Here is a 9,795-nt window from a genome sequence, read left to right as displayed (position 1 = left end):
CTTTTCTCTAAGAGCCCTAGTTACACATAGCCTATTGCCATAGAGAAGATAGCCATCTTGAAGCACATATGGTTCTTCTTTCTTGCAATGGTAGACATGACATCTCTAAAGTCAGAATCAGTAGCATACTCCTCTACCATTGAAGAGGATACTGCATTTACTTGGGGTCTCCTAGAGAGGGCATCGGCCACTAGATTGTGTTTCCCAGGAATGTGAGCAATATGAAAATTAAATTGTGATAGGAAGTTTGCCCACCTCATTTGTTTATCTGAAAGTTTGGTTTGGGTCATAAAATACTTAAGACTTTGATGATCAGTCCTAAGAATAAAGGGTGTACCCAAAAGATAGTGTTTCCAAGACTCTAAAGCATGTAGAACAGCTAAGAGTTCTTTTTCATAAATGCCTAAGGTCTTTTCCTCGTTGTGTAACCTTCTACTTTCATATGCTGTGGCATGCCCTTCTTGAAGCAATACAACCCCAAGGCAATCACCACAAGCATCACATTGCACTTCAAAAGGTTTTGAGAGATCAGGCAAAATCAAAATAGGTTGTGTAGTGAGTTTTTGTTTCAGAGTTTCAAAGGCTTCCTTTTCTTTTGAGGTCCATATATACTTAATATTTTTCTTTGTTAAGTCATGCAATGGACCAGCTATAGAAGAAAATTTCTCTATAAAACGCCTATAATATGCACACATTCCAATGAAACTTCTTAATTCATGGAGATTCTTTGTTTCAGGCCACTCATTAATTACTTCCAACTTTTCAGGGTCCATTCGGATCCCATCTTTGGAAATTATGTGACCTAAACATCTAATCTCCTTTAAAAAGAACTCACTTTGGAAATTATGTGACCTAAATATCTAATCTCCTTTAAAAAGAACTCACTTTTCTTTTGATTAATATAAAGTTTATTCTCTCTCAAAACTTGAAATATTAGATGCAAGGGATTCCACAATACCCTTTATCTTCAGTGCATAGTCATTCACAGACATGCTCTTTTTCTCCACAGTATGAAGTTCATTCTTCAACTGTATCTTACGTGCCTTGGTATTTGTTTCATAGAGCTTTACCAAGGTGTCTCACACCTCCTTGGGGGACTTGGCATCCTGAATGTGCCCAATCATGGTGTCCTGTATACTAATGGAGAGCCAATACATGACTTTCTTGGCTCCTTGGTTCCAGTCTTTAAACTCTTTCACATCTGCAGCAGTAGGATTTATGTTCGGTATCTCCGGTGCCTCTTCATGTTCACCTTCTATGTAGTCCCAATAGCCCTTTCCCATCAGGAAATTCGTCAACCTGAACCTCCAAGCATGGAAGTTATTCTTATCTAGCTTCTCAGCCACAATCTGAGTTATCCCATCATTTGACATCTTGCCAAACACACAATTTTACCAGAAACTGCACTCTGGTTTTTCTGCACAAACTGCTGTATTTTCTGCACAGCGGTACTGTAGTACTCTCAAGTGTCACAACCAGTGACTTCAATGTGCATACATACACCCAATGGCAACTGTAGACCTCTTTGTAGCACCCACAGTGTCTGCACAGTCAATCTGTCTTCCTGCAGTTCTTAAAACAGAGTTCTGCAAAGAATCGATGACTTACCCGCAGTGCTTGAAATCGCCTGCTTTCTGAAAAACGGAGGTCCACACGTGCCCGAAACGCATTTTCGACCCAAAAAATTTTGTCCAATAGGAATTGTCCAATAGGACAATATAGTTACCCTATAGCTTTACTCCCGCGAAGAAATCTCCTCAATCAGAGATCGTTGCCGGTGCCTCCCGTAGAGCTCTCGACAAGGGTGTAGTCACCAACACAAATAGGGAAGCATAGTTGAAGCTTTTACCCTCGTACCGCTTCCTATGGTTCTCTTGCTTGCAGCTCAGCCCTTAGCACGAACCAAGCTCTGATACCATGAAAAGATGCAGGGGGAAGAGGGCTTGAGCTCTTGCAAACACACACACACACACTCACAAAACCCTAATAGAGAACACACAAGGTGAGAGGCTGAAATCTTCCTCTTCTCTACTCAACACTCAACACACCATATATAAGAATAAGAGTACACACAATATGAAAGGTACTCAACCAAATACATACACGAGTTCTCTATAGTGTGAACCTGACTAAATGAGCTGGCGCTAAAACTATGCCAGTCTCTAGAATGGCTCTCACACAGCTTGTCATAGTTGGGGAAGCATAGTTGAAGCTCTTACCCTCGTACCGCTTCCTATGGTTCTCTTGCTTGCAGCTCAGCCCTTAGCACGAACCAAGCTCTGATACCATGAAAAGATGCAGGGGGAAGAGGGCTTGAGCTCTTGCAAACACACACACACACACTCACAAAACCCTAATAGAGAACACACAAGGTGAGAGGCTGAAATCTTCCTCTTCTCTACTCAACACTCAACACACCATATATAAGAATAAGAGTACACACAATATGAAAGGTACTCAACCAAATACATACACGAGTTCTCTATAGTGTGAACCTGACTAAATGAGCTGGCGCTAAAACTATGCCAGTCTCTAGAATGGCTCTCACACAGCTTGTCATCCCACTGGCCGCATATCTCCCATGATCTCACCAACCATGCCAATGGTGTAAGTGTGGGGCCTATCCCCCAGGCGGGTCATCAGTGTCCACCGCCTCACTAGACGAGCTCGATATCTCAACAAATGGCACATCTCTAACATGGAAAATCGGATGAGTAGTGTGTCCCCTGATTCAAAAAAACCTGGTCTTTCAAGACTCTTCATTTCCTTGAACCACTCACCATGACTTATCATGTGGTTTGAAGCACACCTGAATCAACATACCATACATCATCGTTACATGCTGCTACATCATTTCCAGACACAGCATTAACTACATGTTATATAACAAACTACCTCTCATTATCCTCATTATTTCTACTAGAGGATGCATAGTTGTTTTGTTGCACTTTTTCATTTTGCATGTCACTCTGGTTCTTATAGCAATCTTCTCGCACATGTCCAAGCTTACCACAGTAAAAATAGCCTCGCGTATCATTATGCTGCCTTTGCCAATTACCACGACCTCATTGACTCCCCCGGCCTCTAAAATGGCCTCTTCCACCTATGTGTTGTGTTGTTGTGAATCCTGGGACTATTGCTATTGCTAACCATAATTGTGATTACATGTTAGGCCACCACCTTGGCCACGTCCACAACCTCTACCTCTCCCTCTACCTAAACTTGTGTAGAAGGCCTGCTGCTATGAACTGTTTTTGTTTTATGAAGACTGTTGATCTTTACCCAAATTCTTTTCCTTAATAATCAGCATTGATACCAAATCTGTAGAGTTAGGAATGTTCTCCCGAGTTTGAATAGATATCTTGAACGCCTTGTATTGTGGCCCAAGACCATGTAGACACACTTCCACCTTATCATCATCATCAACAGAAACACTAATTAATGCAAGGGAGTCCACAATGTCCTTGATCTTCAAGGCATAATCATTCACATACATATTTTTCTCCACAGTATGAAGCTCATTCTTCAACTGAATCTTTTTTACCTTAGTGTTAGTTTCATACATCTTCACTAAGGTGTCTCATGCCTCCTTAGGTGACTTGGCATCCTTTATCTACCCAATCATGGTGTCATGTGTACTAATAGAAAGCCAATACATGACTTTCCTTACTCCTTGATTCCAATCCTTGAACTCTTTTACATCTGCACAATAGCTAGGTTAATCTCTGGTATCTTTGGTGCGTCCTCATGTTCACCTTCAATGTAGTCCCAATACCCTTTTCCTATTAGGAAATTTGTCAATCTAGACCTCCAAGCATGGAAGTTGTTCTTGTCAAGCTTCTCTATAACAATCTGGTTTATTCCATCATTCAACATCTTGTTTACAACATAAATTTACCAAAAAAAGAACTCTGGTTTGACTTGCACAAACTGTTGTATTCTCTGCCAGCAGTAGTGGTACTATACTGCACCCAATCTATCACAACCAATGACCTCAACTTGCATACATACACCCAATGGAAACTTTCAAACCTCTTTGCAGTACACACAGTGTCTGCACAACCAATCGCCTTTCCTGCAGTTTCAAAAGCAGAGTTCTGCAGAGAATCAAAACTTATCCACAACGCCCGTGAACGCCTACAAATTGAAAAATAGAGGCCAAGACACGCCCTATATTCATTTGCTTTTGCCCTTGGTAGTCACAAGGAAAGTTGTGGATTGAGAACATTAAGAAAAGGTGAGAATACAAACCTCTAAGGAAATAGAAAGAAGACAAGGCAAAGTCATTGCAAATCACCTGAAGCAGACGATGGAAATTTGCACAAGATGCGGGCAGAGCACAACAATGAAATCAGCTTGGAAGAAAGCAAGAAGGATGTTGATTAGTTGTAGACCAATGTAGTATCAATGCTATTGGATAGACAGGTTTTATTAAGACAAGTGCTGGACTTATGTCTAAGATTCAAGGCTAAAATCTTGATAGCACGCATTGAAGGACTATTTAAGGAACTGAAGCATTCAGAAGAAGAAGAAACCCCAAAATGCAACAAAATGCAAGCTGAAGATCTTCCAACATTTAGCGATTGATGAAATGGCCAAAATCACAATCCAACTAAATAATGTGCTCATCAATGATGCAGTACACTGGATGATGGATCCGGACTAAATGTCATTTATGAGGAAATTGCAGTGGGATTGGGTCTCAAATGGGAGACCATTCCATTCAACATAAGAATGGCAGATAATAGAATGGTGGTTCCTAAAGTAATTATCAAGAATGTCTAAAAATGAAAATCAAACAAGTAGACTTCAAGGTCAACTTGGTGGTCATAACCACTGAAAACCACACCTGTTAACAATGCAAAAATGGGATTGGTCATGGTCACTGAAGGACATAGATTAAGCAACATAATTAAGGTGGATTAAACCACCCTAAGAACTCCATAAGAGAGAGAGAGAGAGAGAGAGAGATTGCACACTCAACACAAGATCTCTATTGCATATCTCAAATGAACCATACAATGATATAGGCTCTCTAGCCTACTTTACATGTCATCATCCATGTGGCACTCCCTTTTCCACTTCTTTTGGTCAGCACTCACACACCATTCGATATTACATGTGGCATTCTTATCTTGCCACAATATCTTGCACCTTTAGGGTGCTTTCCCCCACATACACACAACATCGTGATTACATCTCTCAACACCCCCTCTTAATCGAGGTGTTCCACAACTCGATTAAGAGGGGGTGCTTTCCCACATACACACAACACCGCGATTACATCTCTCAACAGCCCCTCTTAATCGAGGTGTTCCACAACTCACCCATCATCCATCACCCATATCAATGTAGCATTGCACAAACGCAATTGCTACCTCTCAACACTCTCCCTCAATGATACATTGGAGTGTCCATCAACCAATCATGTGTGCGCGTGTCTACCATCTTAGACACCAAGTCTATTTTGAGCCAACTCGCTCACAACGGAACCACTGAGTCCATTTTGAGCCAACTCGCTCACAGCGGAACCACTGAGTCCATCAACCAATCATGTGTGCGCGTGTCTACCATCTTAGACACCAAGCCATTTTGAGCCAACTCGCTCACAGCGGAACCACTGAGTCCATTTTGAACCAACTCGCTCACACCGGAACCACTGAGTCCAATTTGAACGTAGATGTTTGGGTGGGAATCAACCCATGCACATGCACCTCACACGTGTATCGCTCATGCACACATCACGCAACAACCATTTCGAGCTTCTAGGTGAGCTCGGGCAGGGTGACCCTCATACCATGGGTGATTACAACTTTTTTTTGTTTTGAGCACGCAGGCTCATGGACGATTGTCCATCATCAATTGTGGGTGAAAATAAAAATTATAAAAACCATTTTGGTCACAACAACCGGGCAGGGGACCCTCGATGTGTGTGTGAACATCTTCTTAAAAACTTTGAAAATTGGTTGTGTGTGAATGCACCCTTATAATGGCTAAGGGCTAAAATGAACATTTTAAAACAAAAGAGAAATTTAATTTCTTTATTTTTCCAGCTGTGCGTCAGGTATCTGGCGCCTGCAGCGCATGCTGCAGTCAAAGGGTCTGACATCATCTTCTCCATGCTGCTACCCTGCACCTATAGTTTGCACCTACCATAGCTGGCTTCTTCTCTTATTTCTGCAACTTATCCTTATCCTCTTATGCTTCTCTCTGATGATTGCTTCGTGTTGCTTCTCTCTGAAGCTCTTGTGTGCTGTTTCCATCTGAACTAATGTATATGTGGCTCTTTCTCTCTTTACTGCAGTTTCTTTTTTTGCTTTTTTTGAGTGCACTCTCTAGTGCTGCTTTGCTTCTCCATAGTAGCTTCACTCCTCTTTGCCTTGTGCTCTGCAAAAACGAGCGACTTCTTGCCCAGTTGCGCCTCTAGTGTTCTCAGTCTGTGCAAGCTTCAGCTATGCCATGCTAAGATCTACAGCGTACTGAGCATGCCGCTCAGATGGGCATGCAAGCTGATGTGCCAAGTTTCTCTTGAGCATCACAAGCCTCCCTACTTGGTTCTCTTTCATGGAGCTTGAGTCTGCTATTCACCATGCCAATGGAGGTTTGCTACTGTTTACTTTCTTACTACTGCCATGCTGCTGCTCCATACACCCTTGCTTCTACTATAACACAGCTTCTTTGCTCATAGCCAACTTGTTTTGACTGAGCTAGAAATTTTATGGCAATGCCAAATACTCTCTCTTACCTTGTCAACTCTCTATAGACACACTCCTATGTGTGCGCTCTTGCTTCATGCTTGTTGTCATCATGAGCTCTCTTTTGCTTGTACTTTAACACTGTTGCAGTTGCTACCTTCCTCTTTGTGATTTAATTGTGCTATCCATAGATGGCCTTGCAAGCTTCCCATAGGCTTGCATCTCTTTCTTCTCTTTCCTCTTCAACTACCTAATGGGCTCCATGTGTAGTTTCTTTTGCTACTACACTTGCCTTTGTAAACCTCCCTAGTGAGGTTACCCACAGCCATTACAATGACTGCCAACCAGCTCCACATTGAGCTCCAAAACTTGCTTACCTTAGTAAAACCTCCTTCATGAGGTTTTCATACCATTCAATGGCTATTGTAGCTCACCAGCTTATCAAAGTCTACATGCTCCCCTTCTTTGCATGCAGAGCATTAAGGGTGCTTTCTTTAGGTGGTTTCTCTTGAAACCATAGGTGCAAAAAACTTTGTGAAGACAACTCCATTGTCTCCACCACAAATGAGTGCATCCCACTCTTGGTGCACACACATGGACTCCATCTTGAGTCTCAAACATTGCTTGCTTCAGCCAAGCGAAATATGCACCTTAAAACATGCTCTTTGCCCAAATGCAAAAGCCATGGGATCCACATATCCTAACAACCAGCAACCCTTCAACATTGAGCATTTTTCCATGCTCAAAACCAAAACTTTGAGGCAAAACTTCAGAAAACCAACCTTCTTGAGGCATAATCAACAGCATATCTTCTCTTGGCAGCTTCTCCTTTTGACGATGATGAAGACTCCATAGCCTTCATAATACTGAAATCTCCATTTTTAGCTTCATAGGCAGCTTCATTAATGATTAAAGACTCCCCTTGCATCCAAACTTGGCAGCACTTTTACAATCTCCATATTGCAAATCTCCACTTCAATTGTTGATGGTGAAATCTTGTTGCAAACTCCGCTGCAACTTCCTTGGGCAGCTTCTATGCAACCTCTTTGTTGCAAATCTCCTCTCAAACTTGAGACGGTAGCTCCAAATCTCTCTCAAATCCTCACAAATGCAAATCCAAATGATAATATGAGTGTGCATATTTTTTCTTTCATATAACTGAAAATAATGCTTAATCAAAGAACTCATAACCAAGAATAACTATACATAAATATTCACCCAAGCTCTGATACCATGTTAACAATCCTAAAATGAGATTGATCATGGTGATAGACATAGATTAAGCAACATAATTAAGGTGGATTAAACCACACTAAGAACTCCATAAGAGAGAGATTGCACACTAAGAACTCCATAAGAGAGAGATTAAACCACACTAAGAACTCCATAAGAGAGAGAGAGAGATTGCACACTTAACACAAGATCTCTATTGCATATCTCAAATGAACCATACAATGATATAGGCTCTCTAGCCTACTTTACATGTCATCATCCATGTGGCACTCCCTTTTCCACTTCTTTTGGTCAGCACTCACACACCATTCAATATTACATGTGGCATTCTTATCTTGCCACAATATCTTGCACCTTTAGGGTGCTTTCGCACATACACACAACATCACGATTACATCTATCAACACAGGATTGGGTGTAGAAGCAAAAAGAGAACCAAAAAAAATGCCGCAGAAGTGAGTCCGAAAAAACTACAAGAGGTGAATTTCAGAGATGAAAAAGAAGAAAAACCTACAAAGATTAGTCTGGAACTGGAAGAAGAATTCAAGCAAGAAGTGGTATCCTTACACCACTGAAAGAATACCAAGATGTCTTTGCTTGGTCATATGAGGACATAGAGGGCATTGACCCTAAATTCTTCCAGCATAGCATCAATTTAAGAGAACGAGACATAATACCAATCGGACAACAAAGGTATAAAATGAGCCCAAACTATGCCAAATAAGTCAAAGAAGAAATTGACAGAATACTAAGAGTAGGTTTTATTGTGCTAGTTGAGAAAGCTTCTTGGATATCCCCAATTGTGGTAGCTCCAAAAAAGAATATAAAGATCAGAATCTATGTGGACTACTGCAAGCTGAATGCCACAACTACCTCGGATCCCTTTCCAGATGGATTCCATTAGGACCTCAATGGAAGGCTTCTTGGGCCCTTTTATTTGGCAGTTTAAGGAGTCAAACCTTTTCTCTTAAGAAGAAACGTTTTCTAATTAGAAGCTTCAAAACGGCTACTTTATTCGAATTTGAATTTTGGGAGAAAAATGGAATTTAAAATCTAGCGGACAAAACCATATCATGTAACATATCTATGGAAAGATCTTGATGCGTAGATCACGGATCTATAATCTCCGCTCAAATCGGAGCTTGTATGTAGAAGTTATGGAGGTTCAAAAATTGTAAAATTGCCTCCTCCCCTTTTTGGGGAGAAAAGTGCACCCTTTGACCACTCTTACACCTCTCTTACAAACCCAACATTTCAGTCCACATGGCAACCCCCCATTTGGCTATTCCTTAATCACCTTGATTAGGCTTGGGCAAATTAAAGGGCCCAAGAAGACCCCATTCACTTCCTAATGAGTGGGTTGGCACTAGAAGTGTTAGGGCTCTACTTACAGTACCATAGATTACTTTACTTTGTTTTAGTTTTCAAGTTTAGCAATTCCTTTTTGTAAGTCCTTTTGCAAAATACCTTAGACTTTCATTATGTCTTGGGACATTCCGATGAAGGAATGCGGTTATAACCACTTGTAACTGATGCGGGCTTTTAATCAGCCATACTATTGTGTTTTTGATATGATGCATTAGGGAGTTCTGTCTGCGCTCTCTGTAATGGCATTCGGACCCATTTCTGTCATCTACATGTGTATTCTGATTTCAGTCTTACTTCTATGTATTCTGAATCAGGTTTAGATAAAGTCTGATTTGAGTCAGGAATATACACTGGCGATCCTGCGGGTTTCTACTTTGAAAAGGGTAGATTAGGAACAAACCTAGAGTTTCTCGGCGATAAAGGATTTTTTCTATATGGATGGGTTGCTATATGATTTTCGAAATTGGGTAACAGATGAGGAGGAAGTAAATGCTTATGC

Source organism: Cibotium barometz, chromosome 15 (genome assembly GCF_041138505.1).
Source record: "Cibotium barometz isolate CiBa-2024 chromosome 15, ASM4113850v1, whole genome shotgun sequence".
NCBI lineage: Eukaryota > Viridiplantae > Streptophyta > Polypodiopsida > Cyatheales > Cibotiaceae > Cibotium > Cibotium barometz.
Note: the sequence above shows the minus strand (reverse complement) of the source record.